The sequence below is a fragment of the Hoplias malabaricus genome, chromosome 1 (assembly GCF_029633855.1).
Source record: "Hoplias malabaricus isolate fHopMal1 chromosome 1, fHopMal1.hap1, whole genome shotgun sequence".
In the NCBI taxonomy this organism is placed as follows: Eukaryota; Metazoa; Chordata; class Actinopteri; order Characiformes; family Erythrinidae; genus Hoplias; species Hoplias malabaricus.
Genome location: NC_089800.1, coordinates 61,224,852 through 61,249,285, shown reverse-complemented (window position 1 = coordinate 61,249,285; position 24,434 = coordinate 61,224,852). Strand labels below are relative to the sequence as shown.

The following is a 24,434-nucleotide window of genomic DNA, read 5'->3' as shown; positions in this document are numbered from 1 at the left end:
AACACAGATAGCACTTCCACAACTTACAGAGAGCTGTGTGACATGAATATCTGAGTCAGTTTGGTGTAGAGCGCAGAAAATGCTTGTCTCTGTTCTCGTGTATCTTGATGCATGTTAAAAGGATTGGAAGAGTCCCAACACTGGATTACCGTGAAAATGCAGGGAAGAGGGGAATATTGATTGCCACAGAAACTACATTTTACTTCAGAACCAGAACTAGATAAAAAAAGATCTAACACTACTACCGTGTACTTTTGTGAGTCTCATATATTCGTAAATAAGTATTTACTATTTAAAGTACTCTATGTTAGTTAGAAACTGACAGATATTTAGAATTTAATCAGGTGCTGTGGAGTAGTGAGTAGTTTATTGGCCTGTTGCTCAGTAATGGTAATATGAAATGGTCTTATTACTGAGTGACTCATGTAGACTGAGCTTACTCATCAAACTGCTTAAGTTCTTTAAACATTTTGAATGGATTTTTGTCTTTTTTAATGAATGAACCATTTTTATGGGTCTTTTTTATCAAGAAATATTTACAATGAAATAATGTGAAGGCTTGCTAATTTCTGTTCAGTTAACGTTCAGCTGATGTCCCTGAGGATGATGAACTCTTTGAGCATGTGCAGTGCTGACGGGGCTGAGGTAATGTTTGAAGCGGTGTCTCTCATTTGCACCCACCCAACCCTCAATGTGCAGTCTTCCCAAAAAAGGGGAAAAAAAAAAACCAGAAAAGGTGTCATCATGGCGGCTGCCATCATGCTGCAGATAATTGTCTGCTCCACTCTACTCAAACCCCCTGGGGCACCATATAGCCCCTGGCCATCGTTTTCAGACAGGGTGAAAATGAAAAAGAGGGAGGAAGAGATGGCGCGCACACACACTCACACACACACACACACACACACACTTACACAGAACAGAGAGAGAGAATATTAATAAGGAGACAAAGACAAATACCTGTTCTCAAGGGAAGACTGGCAAACTGCAGTCTAAAGAGAAGAGGGAACAGTTCTAAACGCTTCTGATTTTAACAAAGCGTTTTGCTATATACCGCATCTGTTCTGAGTCAGTGTATTTGAGTGTCTGTGCTGTGTGTAGTTTTTGTTTTAACTGAATGTTTGCTGAAAACCTTGTATCTTTTTTTTTCATCTGCATTTATTTAAGTAAAAAATATCAGGCAAATTTATTGGAAGCAAATATTTTTATATTTCTTTCCAGGGTTTTCTTTTTTCTCTGGGTATTCATTTTGGTGGGAATGATATTCAATTCTAAAGCAGAATATCCCAGATAGGTCAGACTGAGACGGATTAAAATCCAATCTAGTAAAAATTTTTAAATATATTTATAGCACATTTTAGACTGCAACACTTTCTCGCCCAAATGGCTTCACAACAATACTCAGTCACGCCAGTGCACAGTCCCACCGCTCCACAATCGTGGGAGGATTACACCTCTCTGGAAGACTCTTGGCATTGGGCATGGTAAACTTGAGCTCATGTGCAGGAACTCCAGACAATGTATTTGTTAGGAGAACACATACAATATACAAAATAAAATGGGTGCACCATAAAGAATAATAAATGACAAATTACTAGGGGGATCTACAAAGGTTTGGACATGTAGTGTAATTGTTACTGTGCAGTACACATGAACAAAAGAAAACACCCCATTATTCATTCATTTATTCATGAATTCATTTATTTATTTCTTCATAGCATGTGTTTTTGTGAAGACCAAAGAAAAGCAATGGAAGAAATACTGGATAAGGTGCATGTTAAACATTTGTGATGATCATTGAATGTGAAGTCAACACCCACCTGGTGCTAGCTCCCGCCCAGGCAAGTACTCTGCGTGTTCCTGACCCATACCATCGCCTAGAAACCGTTAATAAATGCTGATTTTCACATAAATGTACTTCGTCTTGCCCTACATTTTCCCACTTTTTATAGCTGTGCCAGTGTTTAAGCTCAAAGGGTGACTACACTGAAGCATTCTGACAGCATTTGTGTCCGTTTAGCTGAAAATGTGCACTAGGTTCCTTGTGGTTTTTACAAGCTTATCTGACTTGGCACCATATCTGTCGCTTATGGTTTGTCTGTTGCCCAGAGCTCTGGAAAAAACAAGGCTAGAGGGGGGTTAGTGGTGGGGGTTTACTGATCTTTCTTGGTTCACCACAGATGTATAAAGATTTACAAGTTCACTTATAGCCTGAAACATTCTTCCAAGCAGAAACAGATCCCTGTTCTTTTTATTATACCTGCATTTTGGCAGTGATGGTATTTGTAAGGAGGTCAGACTGGTAACAATTCTCGAATTCTGCATTCATAAGGCTTTTGAAATGCATTATATGGCACCTGTAATACCTTATAATACCTGGCTTAATGACTTCTCTCAGTAATGTAGCTGGCAGAATTTAGGATCTTCACTGTATTATAATCTATTAACAATTATGAATACAGGATTCATAGGAAGTGATGCTGACCTTTGTTTTAAATAGCATCATTCATGTACTTAAATTACTCTGCTTTTAATTTCAATTCTAACGTGCGAGGTGTCACAAAAACAGCTTTTTATCTTTTGAACAGCACAAAGACTTTTGGTTTATGGACCAGGAATATCTACGTTCCTATGGGGCCTCTCTATTTGTTCCTCAGAGTAGGACAAGAATATTTAGTGATGCTGCTTTCAGTCATTATGCTCCAAACCGCTGGAACATAGAGGTGAGAGGAGCTGAAAATATTGACATCTTTAAATGCACATTAAAAGCTTATTTATTGTCTGGTGTCAAATAGTGATTTATATATATATTATATTATCTATTTTATATTTTTATTTAACAAAATACTTCATATTTAATCTCAATTTTTTATTGTTTGTCATCTTATTTCCTTAACCTTATTTTTGTTGTTTTGTCACTCGTAAAGCACTTGGAATCATCAAAGCTGAAGTGAAAAATTGCTTTAATCTGACTGGTTTAATTGAACTAATTATAAACTATAGGAATAGACCAGGCATTATAATGCATTCTGTATTTCATACAACATACATTACATCTATAAATGACTATTACAGCATTTATTGGAAGTGTTATCCACAAAGTTCATAGGATATGACTTGAGGCAGAGCCTAGATGTTAAGAGCATTAAATCAACTGCTCTTTTCTCTAATATTTCCTGGATGGAATGAACATAAAACACCTATGAAATGTCACCCCTTTCCACTTGAGTGACGCGACTCAGCACAGCAGGTATTCTTCGAGCCCACCATACAACACACAGCCCACTCTAATGGTGCTCTGGAAAACAAAGAGGAAAAAAAAGCACACAATCTAAGGTTATTGAGGGAGTTGCGTTTAATTATAGGCCTCTCTCATGCATGGAGAGACATGCACATCTGGCTCATAAGTCTTTCCCATACACAACCTTCGTTCTGTAAGACTACATCTCTCTCACACACACACAGTCTAGTAAAACTATCTTTAAGGAGCTTCTCTCACTGAATGTTGCTGTTGAATAATGCTACAAAATATGTCCAAGGTTTGTATCCTTTATGATGAATGCGGCACCTTGTCTGGATCTTCAGTTGTGCATGCACATCTTGTGTAATCTCCTTAGAAATGCATAGCATTGAATGGAACATTGTAGGGCAGATGAACTAGCACTTAAGGTCACCTGCCCAAAGACAAGTGTAGGCTAAAGTGGTATATATCCCCCAGCGCTGAGCTGTGAAGCATTGGAATGGTGTTCTCTGAAGTGATGGAACACCATCGAATACCTCTGGGATGAATTAAAGTGGCATTTGATCCAATATGAGCCAATGTTTCTAGACCTCACTAATGTTCTTTTTGCTTAATGTCATAAAATCCAGACAGAAATGTTTTAACATCTAATGTAAAGCTTTCCAAAAGGAGCAGACAGGTGTTCCAACAGTAAAGTAGCACACACACTGTAGTAATGCCATTTTTACCCTGAATTTTAGAAAAAAATGTCAGATGAGCAGGTTCTCAAAAACATGTGGTCATGTGTGTCTACATTTAAAGGAACATGTAGTATTTTACCATAAAATTACAGTTTCACAAGGATTGTTATGCTCCTCTGGCTGGTAATGGGGAGAATAACACCTCTCATACTGCTCTCTGGGGCTGCTTCTTTAAAAACTAGACTAAGCAACATTAGAATCACAGGACAAAAGACTCTCACGAGATTTGCATAACGTTTTACGGCACATATCTCAAGGGTGTTTCGTTCGCTACAAGAGCTCTGGTGTTATGGTGGACGTTATGGCAGAGGATGGAGCAAGAAGGTGAAAGAGAGGTTGACAGAGGCCATACAAGAGTTAGTATTGTACTCAGACTATAGTAAATAATAATAGTTGCACATTACTTAATGCGTAGGTTGGTGATAAATTTTGCTCACCAAAGTATTATAATCAGGTCTTTGTGAGTTACTGAGCAGTGAGCCAGGGTTTGCGGCAGCTAACTTTAGCCAGATTAGCTTGTTTTTAGCGTTAGACATCGATTCTTGTATTAAGACTTTTTCTCTTGTTTATATGTGTTTGTATTGGCCAGATTTATACTTTGTCATCAAAAAAGCTTGGGTTCCACTGACAGTCTTAGAATCAGATTTCTGAGAGGCATTGATGACTGTGGATCAGTGGTAGCACCTGCTAACTTTAGCTGGATTAGCTCACTTTTTAGCACTGTACGTCAGTTCTGTTAAAAATGCTATTCTGTCAGTGGTTGTAATGGCTAGAATACCACCAAAGTAAATTTTATGCATGTAATGAGGTCCAGTATAATAAGCTATATAGAGTTTATCAGTTAGTCAACATAATTTTATTTGATTACACACATTCCCCAGGTTCATCAATCAAATGTTTAGCAAAAACTGCTGTCTAAATAGGTTGGAAACACCAGTGTGTATGTGACAAAAAAAACGAGTTTTTACTTAGTATTTCTTTTAAACCTAACTTTAACCTCTGTAATAAAAATAATAATAATTGTCCTGGTGTTTTACTCGCTGTTTTCAAGCAGAAGACACATCTCTTTCAAGAGTACTTAAATCAGCATTTATTTTGCATTTTTTATAGGCTTACAACTATACTTGTGGTATACTTGAGGTATCTTTTGGGTCCTAGCCAATACAAACTAGCTAAGGATATTTTCTGAGTAGACAGAGAAGCACTTTTGTAAGTCGCTCTGCATAAGAGCACCTGAAAAAATATATTTAAAAAAAAAGTAAAAACAAATATGTCTTTTTGTTGAAGCACTTACACAGCATTTTCTTCATAGTATACTGTTGCTGAATATTGCTCTGCGTCGACACTTAAACCTAACCTTTACCTCTGTAATCAAAAGCACATGGCTCTTTTAGCTGTATTTGTGGTGAAAAGATATGTTTTCCTTGCTAGAAATAGTGAACCATCCTCACTATTGAAAAATTGTGACTTGTTTTTCTATCATAAAGAGGATGTTTGGGGACACTGGAGGACTTTTGGTCCTCACAAGGTCATAATAACAAATCTGAGACTTCACACATTGACATTATTTGCTCTAGGCAGAAGTACTTGCACAGCAGTCTTGTCTTCATTGTGGAGGGTTTACCGAAGCCCCGTCCTCGCTGTAATAAAAGCTTGGCGTCTGAGTCTTATCATCCTCCATATGGCAGACCTTCTGGCCTACACACACTCAGCACTCTGACGGCGGTGTTTGGCTTTTAGTCTGAAATATGTGGAGACCAAAGTTCTAATGAGCACTCTATGGGCCCCACACACCTACATGCCACATCTGTACAAGTTAAGTGCTACCACACATCTGCAGTGACTCTGCGTTAAGGGCATCCACTCCTTCCCACATCTCCCACAGATTCAGAGGAGAAACTGTAGAGGGACTAAAATGACAAGTCATGACACACTGCTCTTTTACTATTTCCTGCGTATGTTTCCAGTCAGTGCTTAAATCTATAAATCTCTCTCTGTCTCTCTCACTCTCTCATATATTGCCGTGTATACATAGATTTTTTTTTCTTGGCATGTTTCTTTGCCTGGCAATCAATTATTTTTTAGACCTCACATCTGTCTAACCAGCAACTCCCTGAATGTAAACGCAGATAAAGACTGGGTGAGTTATGAGGTGATGGCACCTATAGGAATTTCAGGCATACATAAACATTTCATTACATATGTTCGTGTAATTTTGTCAGTGGTGTTTAGAGGCTGTGCTGAGGAATTATAGCAGTATGTCAGGCTTAAAACAACAAAATGTAACAGGAAATCTTTTTGCAAAAAAACAGACATTCCACAGAGCTCAGTAAACTCTAGTTTTTTTGTTGTTGCTTTTTTTACATTAGTGATTATGTATTTAACTTGTGTATTAAACGGCACAGGCTTCATATAGTTCCTCTGTGTAATGCAGTAATTACTCAGTAGGTGGTATCTACAAACATTTGGGCATATAGTGTAAGTACTGTTCTTTGTTTGCCCTGTATTCCTGCAAATTGTCTTCTAAAAAATAAAGTTAAACCTTTTAGCCCAAGGTCTGGAAGGGGGTCTGGAGACAGCCCCTATGGCCTGGATGAGTATCATGCTAACCATCAGGCACATCTGACCTGGAAAAAGGGTTCATGACCCAGCTTGAAGCAATGGAGAGCACTCTTGAGCACTCAATCTAGGCCATTTGCAGTGAAGTTTAAGGTGCTGGACAAGGACATGACCTTTGTCCACGGTACACATTAAAGGAAGGTGGTCTTCATCAATGGGAGTAGACTGTGTGGTTAATTGATCTTGATAGTCCAGATTTTGTCTTATGTTCGAGTTCTGGATAAAATTGAAAATTGAAAAATGAATATTAAAACAATGGAGATGGTAAATGACATAATAAGCACTGGCAGCTTCCACATGAACTTCATTATCATTACAATAAAGAGACGAATGCTGATGTACTGGAGTCTTTCATGCGTGACTCACAAATTAAACAGAGCAACTTTCACTGTGATACAATCTCCAAATGCAGACAAAACAAAACAGAAGCAGACAAAGCAGATTCATTCAAGCCATCAGCACATGCTCAAACACATCCTATTAAATATGATAAAGAGAGTGCCAGACAAATGTTCCCATATACATCAGCAGGGGGCTGGGAGGGATGTGGTGAAGAGGCCTGATATAAGACTGCAGGGGTCTTCACAAAGCACATGTGCTGAATATGAACATAATGCTGCACAGTGATTGAGCCTGGGCTCAGTTCTATGCGTGAAATGACTTTGTGGCATTATGAGAACACTGGACCTGGTAATCTCATAAAAGGCCAGTCAGCTGGAACTCCACCTTGAACCAGGATCCATCAACAGTGAAACTATGACTATACTGACCATATTGGAGTGTCACAGTATACGAGCTCAGTGACAAAATGTCTGATTAGAGAAGAAAATAAAAACTATATATGTTATATACCACATTCAGTAGCAGACAGGGGCCATGTCACAGCATGAAGGGTACAATCGTTAACACAGAAAGCAACATTTGAAGCCAATGTTATCGAATGGTGCACAACCACTACAGTATATTCTGAGATTAAGCCATTTCTTCAAGCACACCATTATGTTAAACTCTATTTATCAATGTCTTTTTTAGCTTAAAACTGCCTTCTGTCCCCTTTTTGTCAACAAGTATTCTTTTCATTTTCAGACAGATCACATTTATCTGTGACAAGGAGGAGGAGTGCGAACAAATGAATAAAACCACCATGGTGGGCTTCTGCCCAACAACTGAAAAGCATATATTAATCTTTTAAGCATGGATTGGATTTCCGTCTAAACCATTAGATATTTTCCTCCGAATGAAGGATTAGCATCAGTTACACTAGTACAGCAGGTCAAGAGATTACCAGTGGTCTGGTAAGTGTTGTGGCATGGTTATTTGAAAACGTCTTCATTTGGACCTAAATGAAGATTGATGGCACTTTTTAGAGAATGGGTGACTCTTGCTTTCCTTGATTGTGTGTTTCGTATTCAAGCTAAAGGGCACTGTGGTGGGTATATTTTCTAAAGGTCAATACAGAAGCAGCTGAAACAGGATTTTGGACATAAACTTGAATTCTTGAAATAGTAAGTTTACAGGACGTGGACAAACGTTTTTCATTTTAATGGGTGATAATGTTTCTAAGTAATTTTGAACCATTTAATTTGCTTCATCCTTCTTGATATGTTAAAAATATCTTAAGAATAAAATAAGAAAATGGAGTTAAACTTAATGCTGGGTGATATGAGCGCAAATCAATATCACGATTAATTGTACATTTTACCACGATTACGATTAATGAACGATTATTTTGTTTTTGTATTTTTGACCCTCACAGTTCAAGACGAGGCTTGCACTGTAAATATGCTCCAGTATTAAAGCTGGGATATTTTTTTAATGTTGCTGGGAGCTTGTTCTTCTCTTTTGAGCACTGTTTATATTTGGTGTGTGCTTTGGGTACTGAAACAGCGTCTTCTTAATTATAGTCAACACACAGCACGTTCAAACCATGGACGCTGTTTTCGTTTGGTACGAGCTGCTCAAGTCGCTTGGTCAGCCTCGGAGTTTAGGTTGCTTCCATGTTGCAGATGGGGGCAAAATCACATGACAACAGCCTGGTAGCATGGTTTTAAAAATGTACAGTATGTGAAAACACAGTGGGAACATAACATAATAATAAAAAAAAAAGTTTAAAAAATTCATATAATCGATATAGACAAGATTATGTTGATTAGAAGTTCTGAATATCAATTTTAAATAATTTTTGATTATCTGCCCAGCCCTAACTGGACTTTAAATGAAGGCAGAATTTGAAAATCACCTGTCAGATTCACGTGTTAGACCAAATTATTTTGACCAAAACCTTGTTACATTAACTTAAAGCTAATGAGATGTATTTATTCTGACAGTGTGGTGGTGTAAAAACTAGGAGGGCCCTATGGTAAGTAAATGATCATTAACAGTGCTATGGTATTGTGGTGATTTATGTGGATGGTGGAGCAGATCAGCCGTATGGCAATTGTCTGATGAGGGGAAATAGGTCTGTTCTACTGTGGGATAGAACAAGTGTGAGGGTCAACTGGCTGACAAGTGGGGTCATTAGACAAATTTTAAGTGGACACAGGTGGACCTGGTGTCCCTCATTTATTCCAGGGGAAAGGGTCACTAGAATCCAGACATCATTAGTCAGGTGTGACAGCATTAATCATACAGGAGGATTATTCTTGACCATCAGCACACAGACCTTTAGCACCCTGACAACTCATCTCCATTCATTCAGCTTAGATTTGGTTTGCTGTTGCTGAATTCTTGAAAAAATATATTTTGAACTTCATTTTCAGTTTAACTTGTTGTACACTGAAGATCTGATATAATAAATTCCAGATAAAAAGACATTGACAAAATGTTAAACATGGTACTTGATTCTTATTCTTAAATATTTGAAAATCAATGGTCTTTCCTATTTGGCTGCACTGGGTTATATTTCACTCTTTATCATAGGAGTTGCATAGACTACTCAACTACACATTCACTCATCAAAGCTTTTAGTTTGTAGTCAACTAATCGGAAACTAGAGGAATTAACAGTAGTGAAAATATTGGCAGATATTAAAGGCATTATGTACTAATCTAAAGGAATGGTTGACTCTTGTTGCTCCTGTGTGAAGTGCCCTCTGTTCTTCTAAACATGCACTAGTTGAGTTACTAAACAGAGGGCATCTGTGTTCAAAGAAACCTATACCTAACTTCTTTTTAACAGCAGTAATTTATTGCTGATATTCAGTGTCAGAGCTTATTAAAACACTTTTATGAAAATCATATTAAATATGGGTCCACACTCACCATGCTCCCACCTGGAAGCAGGTCAGTGTCATAGCTCAGGTGTGGTGTGAAACAACCTTAGCTCAGGAGAGTCAAATAAAACAAAATGTACTTCTCAACAACGGTCCTGTCCTGTGAGTTCATACAACTCCGTCCCTTGGTCACGACTGGAAAGTGCGTTCACCGGAGCCAGAGAATTTCTGCACAACGTGGCAGTCCAGACCACAATCTGGTTGCTGTCGTCTTCAAGTCATGAGTGAATACGTCCAGCGCTCTTGTGTATAAGCATTTTCAGTCCCACAAAGCATAAGCTGTGAGACAGTTTAACGTTTTTTTGTTTTTTTTTGCCAATATATTTAAAAGTAAATTTAATTTTTTCTAAAGTCTAAGATTTCTAAAATTTAGAAATCTTGGCTTTCTGTTTTTGCATGATTCTACTGTGCCTGCTTTTTGCCATTGGATTTAAATGTATACATCTTCATGTTCCAGAGCAGGGAATTAAAGGGAGAGAGTTTAAGAAAAGCAGAGACAGATGGCATCATGGTGTTTTTCCCCCTTTTAAGAATCCAATTAGGGAAATCCTCTACTTTTCTCTCTATTCTCAGGCCTTTTTATGTATAACACGTTGGCTTGAAATGACCTGACAGCCCCCACACTTAGATAAATGGTTAGTTTCTAGGAAATCTCCCACAAGCAGTGGAGTCCTTGTTGCAGCAGGGAACAGTAAACCCTGCTTTATTGAGGGGTTCATTAGCCTCTTGCTACTCTTGGTCACTTTTTATTAGCCTCAGAGCTGAAAATCATGTTTACCCCATGCCCTATGAACCTGCCTCAGTGGCAGATTCACAGCAAATTACACACTCGCTTTGAACATAGAGAAGTCCATCGTAAACACAATCCCTTAATTCCAGCGTCCAGGAAGTTTAGAAAGTGACGCCTTTGAAGTCGAGTGTGAAACGAGCACGCAAACAGATTCTTGTAAGTTAATCATGCTTAAAACTGCTTTCTTTCTTTCTCTCTCTCTGTGAATATAAAACTTTCTCATTAGGACAGGCCCTGATGAGGTCCTCCACACAAACGCCAAATGCTCTGCAGCTCTGGTTTATGAAGTTTTGGGCCACATCAGAGGACCAGGAGCCCTTTTTTCTCCTGAATAGACTAATTTTACAAGACTGAGCTAGAAGCAACTGCAGCAATCAGCTCTTATTGGAAGCAGTGAAAGTTTGATTTCAGAAGCCTTCCCTGCTCCACATGTGTACGAGTCCTTACAAGTCCTACTGCAGAAGGTAATATTCAAATAATGTTAGGCTAAGTTAAAAGTAAAATTTTAATGCGCACACACAAAATGTATAAAAGTAAATATATGATGTCTTTACATTATGCATTGCAGAATTGAGATTTAATAGTAATAATAAAAATGGTTGGAGAAAATAATATTTTTGTTGCAGTAAGTAGTGTTATTCTGTGTAGGAATGTGTTGGTTTAACCCTTTCCAAATCTCCCCTCATTGCAGTCCTGTATTATGAGGTTATCATCCAGTACCTAGGTTAACATTGGTTAATAAATACTTTGATAAATGCAGTGTACAGTTGATTTAACAAATCCATATGATCAAGGAGAACCTCTGAAAACAAACTTTGTCCTTTGTCCATCAGATGGATTGCAGTCTGCAGTTGTTGAAGAACAAGGTGCATGTAAGTGGAGATGATAAAATAGATAATGTGTGTAGAAACACGAGTGTGGTTTTAATCTTATTTGTGCACCAGCATCTTCAGATTAAATAGATTCTGAGTGAGGTATGGCTTGTTTTATGGTAAATTTTAAATAATGCAACAAAACAAATCTGATGGCATAAGCAATTGTGGTAGGTTTTGGTAAGAATATCAGTTTAGACACAGCTGCTGGTTTGGTATTCAGGTTTATTTATTTATTTATGGAAAACCTTTCATCTTTACTTTGTGAAAGTCATTCACTCTTTGCAGTTGAGGAGTAACCATTGACATTTCCTCATCTAATGGCAGCAGCGCACAGTAATCTTTAAATGGCCATGCTTTAGCCTCCCAATTTTCATAAGGAAATGTTCTCAGCATGGCGGCAGATAAGCTAGCAGACATCAGTGGAAAGTATTTGGAGAATTGCAGTTGCCATCATGAAAGCTTTCAATCCCAGTGGTGACATTTACAGTGGATAGAGGTTAGAACACACTTCAACAAATGGAAGAAACATCTCCTGAAAAGTGCTTCATTGTGATGACTGATGGCCTGTAGCAACCGGTGCCAGAACTGCAGTGTGACTATAATGTAAATTTACCCTCATAAGAGGACTTTTATTTTTTTTTTGTCTTTTTTCAGACCACCTCAATTCCCACTGAGGCCCTCCCTATGACCCACTCTGGTCAGACAATGATGATGGGTCATATCTTCAGGCCCGTGGACAGATGGCTGGGTGACTGGCCCCAGTCTCTCTGTATACAAGGTCAACTCCCCCTCCTCACAATTTCCACCTCCCCCTGTGTTGGTCCCCTGCTCGACAGACCTCCAGACGTCCCCAGCACGTGTCACTCAGGTGATGAGGGGCTGCTGACCCTGTTTAACCTCCATCTCTATTGGGAAGAAAGGCTGGGGTGATTGAGGGAAACCAAGAGAGAACAATTAACTAAAAAGTTAAGTACCTCATTATGCTTGAAACCACATGACTGCACATTAGTGTGGACTTTACTGGACCAGTTACATTTGATGCAGAATGATATACATAACCCATTCTTTTCTTCAAATATTTACAAAGAATCTACTGATACTACCTTTGAACTCAAAAATTAATGAAACAAGCCTGCAGTCACCATCAGTTTATCCTGCAAAGACATATACAAAATTGTTTGGGCTAAAAATATTAGCTCATATTTGTCATTATGCCACATTGTTAATAATTGTGAATAATTCCATGAAATAAGATATTTGCACTGATAATATCATTTTAGGTTTTGCAATAGTAACTATATACATGAATTCATTTATATATATATATATATATATATATATATATATATATATATATGCATGCTTTGGATCATGGGAATGGTGTTCCCTTGCATACCCACTCAATCTGAGCCTGGGGTAAAATCAACATTAAAATAGTAAGGTAATAATGCAGTACCTCCATGCTCCATGTTTCACTCCATGTTCCCTTGCCAAGTGCCCATATCTTTACTGTGCCAGGACAAGGAGATTTAAATGGTGATAAAACAGCAAAGCAGACAATCACATAGCGAGAAGTTGGGGGCCTAATTACCAGTACATCCCAATCTGCCATCTTAAATCAATGGCTGGCCAGTTCTAGAAGAAAGAAAGCCATTCATCCTACTCCAGAATGGGAACAAGAGCATTGATATGCTGGCGGGACGGTGAGTATTGATGGCTGGGATCAATGATCTATGATCAGAGGCGCTGTGTACCTGCCAGAGGGAGAAAGGCATGGCCGCCCAGAAGCTCCAGCCATAAGGCACTCCATCAGATCACTTCAGAGAGTGAGAGAATAGACTAAACCAGCCCCTCCCCCCAATCCAATCAACTGAGACTTCTTCACAGCCAACTTCCAGAGCTTTGTTTATGCAAGCTGCAATTAGTGAGATAGTCAATAAAACAGTAGGAGGTTGCAATCACAAAAGCAAGTTTGGGGGTTTGTGGGGGGTGGTGGTGGTTATGCTTGTGAGGCGATGGGGAGTTCTGGCCTGGTAGATCCTGCAAAGAATCAACAATGAGAGTAGAGCAAGGTAACCACTATATCTTTGACAATTCCATAAAATAAATAAAGTGAAAATGAAGAAGGAAAAATGTGAGGAACCAGTGAGTACACACAAATGCTCCGGTTTCCAGTCAAGTGGATAAGCAAAGGCAGCAAAATGGAGCCGGCAGCCAAAGAATCAATTCTGCTGCAACTGAGGAGCCATTAAGATGTGATTTTTATACCTGCACTTCAGCACGCACTGTAAACTTGTCCTGAATATTTATGGCGGTTTTAACTGTCCAGCACATCACTCTCGGAGGTGTCACAAAGCAGCTGTAATCAAGTCGTGGAGATGAGTCCCACTCCACTGCTTTCTGTCCTTACAGTCAATAGCTCAGCGTTCTGCAGTGCATGTAAATGCTCCGGGTCTCTCTCAGCAGCTCAGAGGCTCACTTGGACGACCTAAAGCATTGTGGGCTTAGAACATTGCTTTTCAGCTTCTCTTAAAATTAAAGTTACTAAACTGCTGGTGTCACTTCTATGACTTTGTATTAATAACCCTTTTTAATGTAATACTTAATAATTCATGACAATTCCTAATAGTTCCAGGACAGGGTTTATAAGATCCTGTCCTAGAGGGCTGGTGTCCATCATTGCCGGATTTTGTGGGTGTGTCTTTGTCAAATTTGTGTTGGATTTGAAGATTACTGTTCTAGGAATGATCTTTATAAGAATTAAGGTTCTATAAAAGTTAAAATAAAAAAAAATGTAAAAATTAAAATATAAACAAACTATTTACCCACATTTCTTTCCATATGCAGTTCTTAAAGGAACCAAAGTGTCTCTTCTGTGGTATCTCTCAAAAAAAAAATCTATTTGATCTGTTTTATTTGTACAGAGCTTTGTACAATGGCACAATGAAACTGTTGTCATTAGTCAGCTTTATAGAAATGGAACCACCCTCCTGTTAAACTGGTCAGTGTTAGAGTAGCAAGGGAAAAGCCCAAGTGGAAAAAACCTTGAGGTAAATTAAGAACCAAAAGAGTTTTTTGCTAAAAGAAGTTGAGTTCTCATTTATTGTAAATCAAATATACATTGATATTTCCTTTTACATATGGACACCTCGGATGAATTGAACAATTTCTGAACAGCATTATTTTTGTATTTCTTTTATTTGTGTCTATTACAGTGCAGAGAGCAGATGTCCAGGATCAGTGGGCTTTGCTCCACAGCAGGACTGGAACATGTTTCATACCAAAGGGTTGCTGTTTTGTTCCCTAGGTGGGATGAATAAATAGGTTACTGGAGAGCAGTGAGGATGACACTGTCATGTCCTTGAAGCAAAGCACCACAAGGCCTAGGCTCATGATTTTGCTGGCAATGAATAAAACCAAAATAAATATGTCTGGTAAGAGGGAGCGTTATCGCTAGCAAATGTAGAAAGTTGAACAAAGAGTTAATAACTACACTTATTTATGAATTCATCCTTATTTAGGTGTCCTCTTTAAATATTTAAGTGTTCACAAACAGCTTGCATAAAAGCATAAAATCACCTGAAGGTCACCATTCTGAATGCCAAGTGTGGGCTAGAATGGTTTAAAGCCAGCATTAGGACTGTGGAGCTGGAGTGAAAGATCACTGATGGATACCTTTGTGATGAGTTAGAGTTGCACATGTAAGCCAGGACTAATCACCCAAATGATCGTTATTCTTTATGGCTTAATTCCATCAGATTCTCACTGAAATTATCCAACATCTAAAAGCCTTCCCAGAGGAGTTAAGCATTACTGCGTTACAGGAGCACAAATTCCTTATTGATTTGTTTCAGTAAAAAAATATATAGTGTAGGTTTATGGCATATGTGGTAGCAGTCAGTGTGTGAAGGACTGATGAATCAGACAACCTTTTTACTGGATTTTAGCACTTTGATTGGATGGATAGCTTTGTAAGCTATTAGAGTTTGTTCATCCATGCTTTATTGATTGCCGGTTACTGAAGCACCACACATTAATTAGGAGTGTACACTCTCTGCTTGAGAGCAAAATGGACAGAAACAGCATTAGCTGACCACAGCTTTAAGAGCAATCCCTGATTATACCTACACATGCTCTATCAACCATATCCATCGTACAAACATGGGAAAACGCAATGAGCTTGAATCCAAATGAAATGAGCTGGACTGTTGCTTATGCCGAAAGGGATGCAAGAATGTAACTAGCTGTTTATGCAGGGAGCCGTAGCAATCAGGCACCACCAAAGCCTTTGTTCTTTTTTTGAAAGCAACAAGGACGATGACTGATTCATTATAAGTCTCCACTTTTTGTCCTAGAGGTATTTAGCTAAATTAAAAAAAAAATTCTTCCATTCTTTTACATGCTGAGAAGAGCTATTTTAATAGTAGTGCAGAAAGGGGGCATCCATGTATGACAGAAGCCCTATGGACATCAGACATGTTAGTTAATAAATGCCTGGTTTGGGTCTCTCCTTTTTACTCCCTTCTTTCTCCAGAAGTATGACTGAGGGCCAGGGATCCCTGTGTTCCTGTCTTATCTCCTTTCGGCAGCCATGTCATGCTGGGGAGTAGCAGGCTCATCTATTGGGAGTTGGATCCTGTTTTGGGTTTAATGTTAGGACGAAGACTTATCATTTCACCAGGAGACCTTCCCAGGCTCAAGCAGCAGACATGTAGACAGAGCAGAAGTTGCCAACAGGTGTTTAGGGCATTGATTATGTAGTCTAAAGGTCACCACTCTTATTGGCTCCTGTAGTCCTGGGAGACAGCTGGTAGATTAGCTAGATATTAGCACGGCAGGAATTTCTACTCTACATCATGTTTCCTGTCTTAAAAAACCTGCCACATTTTTCAAAAATGTAAGTCTTTTCTTCTTCCTTACACATACGATTACTAGTGTCAATTTGTATTCCATTTAAGATCTGCCCTTCTTTTAAAACTGGCATCTTCGCAAGGTTCCCAGAAATAGTGAAAAGCTCAGTGATAATTAAATTCATCTGTGATGGCGCTGGCACTGAAACAAAAAATCCCCTCCCAACAAACAGTATTTGAAAAGCCTGGCAGAACAGAGGAAAAGTTAGCCTTCCTGGTCCCGGTGGAGCTGCCTCTTTGTTCCAGGCACAATAGCGAACATCTCTGAGAACATCAAAGGAGCAGGGAGCATTTCCAAAGCTCTGCGTTAATGAGGGACGACTGCTCTGCACGAGTGTGATTATGTGGCGGGGATTGTACAGTACGCTTCAGATGCCTCGACTGAAAACTCTTCATTCGTATGTGATTAGCAACGCCAGCATGTGATTGGTAGAGGCTTAAATGTCTTGTGGCAATTTAGTGGCACAAGAGACAGTGAAATAGCACAGGTACACAATACACACTGGCAGTGGATTCAGACAACACCATGCAATTGTTTAATTTCCAGTTCAAACAATCATTACAAATATATATGTTGTGTTCAGGTTCAGAAAAACAGCAGAAAATGTTAATGGGGGATTACAGTGGACATTAAAAATGTAAATACATCTTGATATTTTCCGCTGTGCACATTTTGCCTTTTTACAGTTATTTTTCTCTGGAGACTTTCAGTATTTCAATTAATTTTGCACAGATATTTAGCTATACCTTTGAAAATAAGTGTTACGTGTTGGTTGTATTTTGTCCTGCATTTTACACTCAAAGTAATTCCAAGCACATTATATGATGTGGAAGTCTGAACTTAGACATGGTCTTAGTCTACAAAAGAAGAAAACTGTCAGCACTTTTTCATTTATTTTTATATTTGTACACCTACTATTTATCTATACTTTCCACGGCTGTATTTCTTTTGACTTTGTCCTCTCCTAATGCAAGTGGATTATTCTATGTTTACAGTTTCTTAAGAAGTATCTCCTAAAATTGGGTAACAGTGAGAGGATATTTTGAAGACTTGTTAGAGGCTAAGCAGTTTCAACAGGAGAATTGGTGGAAGTAATAGACAGGGATCACTTGGATACATCTTTTCTCTGAAACACCTGTGTTCTTGAGTGAATTCAAGTCATGTAGAGAAAGAATTAGACAGCTGCACGTTCTTACAGACCTCAAGTTTTGTGAAAATTAGGCTGGGCTTGAGAACTACTGAGCCTTGAATGTCTGTCACAGCAGAGCACCACAGAGTTTATCAGCAGCTCCACTAGTGATGCATCACCCAGCTCTGCTGTTTACTATCAGAGACCTCACTAATATCATTATGGATTATACAGTAACCTTACTCTAGAATTTACTGCACTTTACGGCCATAGGATTGCTCTGGCCACTTGGTCCATAAATGTGAAGGAAGGTGATTCTTCATGGACTGAGAGAGAGAGAGGGCAACTTCTACTCTACACTCTATTAACACAGCTGTACCGTCCAGATCCGGAATCCCCAGTCTTTTAACAGAAGCTTTCTAAACTCCAAAAGGGCAAAACTGAATAGATTATTGATTCCCCCGCCCAGTATTAGCATAGCCAGTGTGAGATCCCATCAAAAATAAGAAGCCATGTCTTTCATGCTATCCTGTCATGCTTACCACCTGCCTTTTCAAAAGGATCTTATCAGAATTTCATGAAATAGCAAGTTTAATCACATTAGGAGGCGACTAACATACAAAACAATAGCCAAGCACTGACAGACGATCTTGAGCCAAGGTCGAAAGGAATGATTTTCTTTAGCAATTAGCAACAGGCCATGAAATGTCACTATTCCCAAAAGGACGTTTACTATGGAGGAGAGGGGGGGTCAAAATTGGCTCTTGTTATGCTGTTAATATTAAGTGGTTTTTATTGTAATGAACATCAGTTAGGGCTCAAAAAAAGTGGGATCAGACCATCTTTCAGTCAGCCATTGAGCGGCCCTATTTTTCAGATTGAAATAAACACTGATTATTACAACTTAGTCCTTATCTTGTACTCCTCTTCCCTGCGAGGGCGAGCGAGCGCTTCCTCCCCCATCATTAGAGCAGGCATTAACACTGAGTTTTTATGGTAATTCCACTGGAAAAACACCATGGCGGGCATAATTATCTTGATTATTCAGGATGGATTATTCAGGGTGGATGGAGCAGAGCCTCTCATCTTTGGCTGCAGGGCATTCCTTTCTCCTACAAGTGGAAGTAATCGGAATGAGGCAGATGTTTAATTATTATTATTTTAAACATACTACTTTGTAATAAAGTGCATATGATTTGTGCATTAGCTGCATGTAGTATTCAGCTATTCACACACTATATTAAAAATAATAATAATAAAAGGAAAACACCCAGGATAATTATCTGATCTTGTAAATACATGAAGGTCCTGAATGTGTATAAAAGGCTCCACGTTTTTTAAAACCTATTCCATGAATATTCTTGTAGATTAAGCCAAGGTTCTGTGTCTAAGGCAGAGATGTGTAGAACCTTCGAAGCCATGAGGGGAAAAAGAGATGACTGAAGATGGTTTTGGTTTACTGTGGCTCTGAACCAAACTGAAAAGTTAATATCAAAAGCAATGTTAGAGAGATTTTTCAGAGCCCATGACTCTCCAACTGCAATTTAACACTCTTTTTATGTGAAGTGCAGCAGAAAAAATAAAAGAATGCAGGCTCATGCTCAGCGTATCTAGGAAGAAAGATAGCACCAAACAAAAGGCAAGAGGAAAAGCCCAAGTCTGATCCTATCTGCTCTTCTCTTAAATAATAAGAGGAGCAGGCACCAGGGCAGTGGTCTCAAAGGACAACATCTATTATTCATCTAAAGGCCTTATGAATTAGCAATGAGTTAATCTATCTATATATGTTTTACATGAAAAACAGTAAAAAAAACAACACTGTTGTCATTAGCATCAGCCTTTTCTCTGTTTTGTTAATAATAGGCACGACTAAAACACCCGTGGAGCACTCATTATTTTAAAAAGGTTTATAATTAACATTAGTGAAACCCATAATCATTCGGTGCATAACTGAGAAACTGAGTCATTTGTAATTCACTCAGATGAAACTGAACAACTTCTGTAAGCTGTGACTCTAATTCCACACTGAAAATACGCAGTACTGTGCAAATGTCAGAGACCACCTTTCAGTTAATTTACAAGCTTTCCTGTCAACATGGTGATTAAGCACCATTTGTTAATTTTCCAGGAAATATTTCTGAAGAGATTTGTGAGTGGATTATCTTCAAGTTAAAGTAAATATAAACTCTAAGGAAAATAGAACACAAAAAATAATTGCTCCTAGGATGCAAGACTGGCATCATGAATGTGATCATGTGCCTTAGGGCCAACATCCATGACGAAATGTAGAAAAAACAGCAACAACGAAGAAAATCTTTTGCTGTTTTTTACAGAATGAATGGAAGCAGGAGAATACTTTCACACTTTCATAAAGGCTCACCTTTGGAAATATTTTATACCATAGCTCTGATCCTCTGCTCGAGTTTTGGGACCATGGCCGATGAGCGTTTACTTGATGCTCCCCTCAACATATCCGAATGACATATAGTTGAGAAGTTGGAAGTGTTCAAATACATTTGTGGAACTGTGGAAATAATTCACTTTTGTTTCTGTCCGTATTTTCACTGTGAGACAAAAATGTAGAAATAGAACAAAAATTGAATATTGTAGTATTTTGCAATTTTTTTTGCCTTTTTATCTTTATCTAAACTGCCCCTAATACAAAGTTAATTCAGCCCCCAAATGCTCTGGAGCATCCAGCCAAGTGGTAAATACATGAATCCATTAATTAATCTTCAGTGTTCAGGCCCGGCAGGCTGCGGAAATGAAGATGTTGTTAGATTGTTCTTACACATCAGCCAAAGCAAAGAGGCATTTGATATGAAACATTAAAGTAAAATTAGTCCTTGATTAATTGTCTCCCAAGTGATTAATTAACCATAAATCCTTAGTGTGTCCTCTGTTGAATTCATTATATTTTTTTAATGATTAAAGGGAGCACAACCCAAGCTGAATATATATTTGTGAGAAAACAACCTCCCAGGAAGACTTCATCATGGTGACAGTGTCCATTCATCACAGCAAACGCCCTGACAAGAGCTCGTAAGGAGCAGAGCTATGAAAACCTCTGCATCCCAGAGCAACACAATCACCATAACTCTGTGTTTAGTACCAGCAGTCAGCCTAAACCAGCTCGGCCTGTAAGACTGTGTATGAGTGCATAGAGCCCCAGAGACAAAAAAGTTCACAGACAGGTTTTTTTATTTTTTTTTTATTATTATTTATTTAATTTTTTTTCCCCAAGCTTGCTTTCAAATTTAATAAAGTTTTCGCCATCTGATTGGCTATGACTGAATGAATTGTGCAAACCAAACTCCTATTTAGAAGCAGGTACCAGTCATATCACTATGGCCAGGCGTATCATCACCCCCCAAAAACCATATCTCTCCAAAATAGCAGTTTACAGGCAATAGTAAATAGTGTTAAAAAAAAAAAAAAGAAATCTCATACTCACCAGATACTGTCAGGTGAGCATTAGATACTATGAAGTGAGCATGAGCTACTGTTACAGGATTATTAATTAATATCAGATGAATATTGGTTACAGGGTCCTGGGGTTATGGGATTGAGCCCTACAGAAATATTAATATACTTTCAGTTAAGTACAGAATATCTGGATTTTGCCCACCCTGGCAGCATCCAAGATGTGCTTAAAAGTGTATTACAGCATAATGAATAACAATGCAGTGTTCTCCCTGTGTCTGCAAGGGTTTCCTCCCACAGTCCAAAAATACATGTTGGTAAATGGATTGGCTACCCTAGTGTCCATAGCTGAGAGTGTGTAGGTGAATGTGTGAGTGTGTGTCACCCTGCGAAGGACAAGCACTCCTCTAGGGTGTGTTCCAGCCTTGCGTCCAGTAATTCCTAGTAGGCTCTGGATCCACCGCAGCCCTGAACTGAATAAATGGTTACAGTCAATGAATGAATGCCAGATACTATTCAGGTGAGCAACAGATGATGTAAGCTCTATGAACTGAGCAGCATATCAATCGAGCCCCACATACTAATGAGCAACTTCCAAATATACCAGAACAACAGGTACTGTCTGAGTCCCAAATACTATCAACTGAGCCCCAGATGCTACTTCTCTTTATTACCAGATGAGCACTTGATTGTAGGGCTCACTAAATAGTATCTGGGTAGTACATGAATGCCTGTGCAGAACAAGTAAAACAGACCTCATCTGTTCAGAGGCTCTGTAGCGCTGTTCAATGGGCAATGACAGTAGACTAAAATATTAATTGCATAACTTCCTTTTCTGAGTGAAATAAGCTTATATATCTAGCACATCTGATTGGTAGAAAATCATTGCTGCTTGTTCATTAGAAAGGAAATGCTCATTTTTGTCCAGGATTTTTTTATTCTATCAAAACGATAAAATCACTTTTTCAGTGAGTAATTGTGTATCATGTCCAGTGCAAATTACACATCCAGCAGTGTGAAGAAAGACAGCAAGGCCTTTTGACTCATGTTTACTAATAAGTGTCCTGAAGTCATCCTGTCAGCGTGTATTATTCATGTATAGGATGCAATGAGTTGAAAAGTGTTGTGGTCAAGAGTGTCACTGCCAAACCGCACCAGGGTCTTGGGGTTCTGTGTTCAATCCTCTCCTCAGTTGGGGTTAATCCCACTGGCCAAAAGCATGTGTTGATAAGTCATTTGGCTATACAACACTGTCCAGTGTGTGAGTGACTCAGAGTGGGCTCTGGACCTGCTGTGACCCTGAGGACAATCAAACCTTTACAGAATTGGAAAGAATGAATGAGAGATATGACCTTGATATGGAAAGGTCGGAATTATTTTTCTGCTCTGGGCTGCTCCATATTTCTGTGTTTATTGAGTTGTAGGACCCCACCCAGGTGTCCATCTGTTTGCCTGCTCTGAAGGGCAGATGTCCTTTGCTCTTAGCCCTTTTTCTCTCTATCTGGACTTCTTTTAATCAGAACGATGTACAAGACTCTCTCCTGTTCCATGTGTCTCCTCGCATTGGGACAATTGCCTGTCTCGACATCCCTACAATGTCTGACCAGAGCCTGGACAATATGAGATCAGACAGGCTGCAAATGTGTGGCAGAAGGAGAGGAGAGTGGAGATATATATATATATATTTCCCATTATGTTTCCGTTTTGGAGATATGTTTGTGTTGTGACATGTTTATTGCTTGCTTTAAATGTGTAGTGTTCAAAAATGATTAGAATGTTATTTTAATTAGAAGGTTCATCATGAATGTCCCTCTATTGAAAAGAATGAACTAAAGTCAGAATCAGTTACTGATTATTAGACCATGCACAGTTCACCAAAAATATAAAACATGAATCTACATGAATAAAACATATACATAAGGCCTTGATGCTTGAGCAACAATCTCCTTGAACTCTGCTCTGCTCAGTCTCTCTGTTCCTCACAACTCAAGTGCTGTGTAATGACTCCTTCAGTTTGACCTGTATTGAAGTATCATTGAGGCTGTTTACACCTTGCATTAATATGTTTTGTGTTTGAATGATCTCTGGGTTCCTTTCATTTGGTTTCCACTTTTTCCCTAAAACGCACAGGTCTGAAATTTCCTTGCCAGGTTAATTTCTGTATTTTTATTCCACATTACCATACCCATCATCGAGCTTGGTTTGAATGCTTTCATTGGCTCAGAGTGTGTGAAGACTCTCCTGAATGGCTACAGTATCAAATATTGTGTGGCACTCTGTTTATCTTGCCACCTGTTAATCAACACATTGCAGAAACATTCTAATAAAGAGAAAATCTTCCAGAGTAATGGCTTATGTCTCTACAGATCACAACTCTCCAGAAAGTAGTACTTTGATCAATATGTGGGTAATATTAATATGACTATTATGGTAATAGGGCGGCACAGTGTCGCAGTCACACAGCTCCAGGGACCTGGAGGTTGTGGGTTCGATTCCCACTCTGGGTGACTGTTTGTGAGGAGTTGGTGTGTTCTCCCTGTGTCTGCGTGGGTTTCCTCCGGGTGCTCTGGTTTCCTCCCACAGTCCAAAAACACACGTTGGTAGGTGGATTGGCGACTCAAATGTGTCCATGAGTGAATGTGTCTGTGTTGCCCTGTGAAGGACTGGCGCCCCCTCCAGGGCGTATTCCCGCCTTGCACCCAATGATTCCAGGTAGGCACTGGACCCACCGCGACCCTGAACTGGATAAGCGCTTACAGATAATAAATGAATGAATATTATGGTAATAATTTTTACCATAAATTAAATCAGCTTCCTAGTTGTATAGTGTATAATAATAATACTTCAGCAATTTAACCAGTAAGATGTAATGCCATAGGTTTGTTTGGTTTTAATTTATTAGCCATAAAGAGAATGTAGTTCTGCTGAAATATAGTCGTACCGTAACCGAACCGAACCCTAGTCTTCTACACCATCATTATTCTGAAGAAGTGAGGTTACCTGATGTGAGACGCAGTATTTTACAGCTCTAAAATTATATAGTTTCACTATAAATAACTATAACATCTATATATCTTCTGTAACTGAGCTTTCACTGAAACGAGCAGAACTACTGCATTGTTTTTGGGGTAATACCCAAGACTGAAAATGGGTACGGGCCAGGATTTTGTTTGTTCTTTGTTTTTAGATGCAATGCACCTCAGTGAACTGGCTTGTAACTCTCCCACATGCCTATTCTCCCTCATGTGGAAATATTAATGCCACTGAACTTTGGCATTGGAGAGTGTTATGAACAGCAAGGAAAAACAAAAGGGTCCATGACAAAATCAAGCCTCTGTAGAAATCAGGATGTCCAGCTGAAATTCAGGAGCAGTTGAAAAGAGGAAGGGACCAGCAGGGCGATTTTATTCTGTTGGTGAAAATATAACGTGAGGT

The 24,434-nt window shown here is 38.8% G+C and overlaps 1 long non-coding RNA gene across 2 annotated transcripts in view; it reads left to right on the top strand.

Moving 5' to 3' along the window:
* LOC136695582 (uncharacterized) overlaps positions 1–12,777 on the top strand; it is a 182,168-nt gene extending 169,391 nt beyond the window's left edge. For both annotated transcript variants that reach the window (XR_010802314.1, XR_010802313.1), the window contains exons 4-6: positions 10,888–11,125; positions 11,495–11,533; positions 12,191–12,777. This is a non-coding gene — a long non-coding RNA (uncharacterized lncRNA). The remainder of the gene's footprint in view (positions 1–10,887; positions 11,126–11,494; positions 11,534–12,190) is intronic.
* Positions 12,778–24,434: the final 11,657 nt, after the last annotated feature.